This window comes from Dipodomys ordii, unplaced genomic scaffold (assembly GCF_000151885.1).
Source record: "Dipodomys ordii isolate 6190 unplaced genomic scaffold, Dord_2.0 Scaffold33, whole genome shotgun sequence".
NCBI classification, from domain to species: domain Eukaryota; kingdom Metazoa; phylum Chordata; class Mammalia; order Rodentia; family Heteromyidae; genus Dipodomys; species Dipodomys ordii.
Window position 1 is genome coordinate 4,055,442 of NW_012267249.1, and position 531 is coordinate 4,055,972.

Below are 531 nucleotides of genomic sequence, written 5' to 3' on the forward strand. Positions count from 1 at the left end.
CCCCCCAAAAAAAAACATCTGAGACTCTGAGAAATGCACCTTCAAATTATCTCAAGGAGAGGCTGCTAAGCCCCCCTCCCCCCACATACACACCCCGCCTCTGTCTTGAGGCCAGGATTTGGGCAGAGAAACCTCCCTTGTCTGAATGGGGGCCTAGCCTTGCGTGACCTTCGCCAGGCCTGGGAGTCTTATTTGGGAAACCCCTGAGGCCAGGCGGGGGAGTCTGCAGCTGTGGTCCCCGCCCGGAGCGCTCAGGATCGCCTTGGGTACGCGTGCACTGCGCGCGGCGCTCCGCAAGTTCGTGAGCTCAGACACCCTCACCGCTCCCCCTCGGCCGCCGCCCCATCCCTCCCGCCCGGGTCGCCCCAGCCCAGCCCAGCCCAGCCAGCAGCGCCACGCCCCCGGGGGGAGGGGGCTGTCCACCTCTGGTCACCCCCTATCAACCTCGCCGACCCGGCCGCCGCTGCAGCTCGGCTCACCCGGCCGCGATTCCCCACCCGGCTCCGCTGCCCCGGCCGCCGCAGGACCCAG